Raw genomic sequence first — 427 nt, 5'->3', positions numbered from 1 at the left:
TGCGATAGACGTTTTTACTCTTAGTTTGCTCTCCATTATTTTCATAACCGATAGTAGGGTGCAAGAAGATATACTGGTATATCAGTGAAAATTCAGTAAAACTTTTACATTATCTGCGTTTATTAAACTAATGTTGTAATAAATCGTGCAACACTCAGTTAATGATTTTTTTTTGTCGGTAATTCTCTAGTAATTTTTAAAAATAAATTTTTGTTGTAATTCGCGTTTCTATCAATTGCTATGTGAGTGGCATATAATGAAGAATGCTCAAGGCTATATATGTATATTATTTTAATTGACGCAGTAATCCGATCAACAGGGTTGGGGAAAATGAGGAAAAATAAGTAGATGAGTTTTAATTACATGAGGCAAAATATTTTCCCGCTTACATCATGCGATTCTCATACAGTACCTCTTAAACCGCTAT

The 427-nt window shown here is 31.4% G+C and overlaps 1 protein-coding gene across 1 annotated transcript in view; it reads left to right on the top strand.

Annotated features, from left to right (window-relative positions):
* The window catches only part of LOC119593293, a 10558-nt gene that overhangs the window by 264 nt on the left and 9867 nt on the right, over positions 1-427 (top strand). The gene's annotated exons all lie outside the window — the stretch shown is intronic.

The sequence above is a fragment of the Penaeus monodon genome, chromosome 32 (genome assembly GCF_015228065.2).
Source record: "Penaeus monodon isolate SGIC_2016 chromosome 32, NSTDA_Pmon_1, whole genome shotgun sequence".
Classification (NCBI taxonomy): domain Eukaryota; kingdom Metazoa; phylum Arthropoda; class Malacostraca; order Decapoda; family Penaeidae; genus Penaeus; species Penaeus monodon.
The sequence above is the reverse complement of the archived record's forward strand: the minus strand, read 5'-3'. Positions and strand labels throughout refer to the sequence as shown.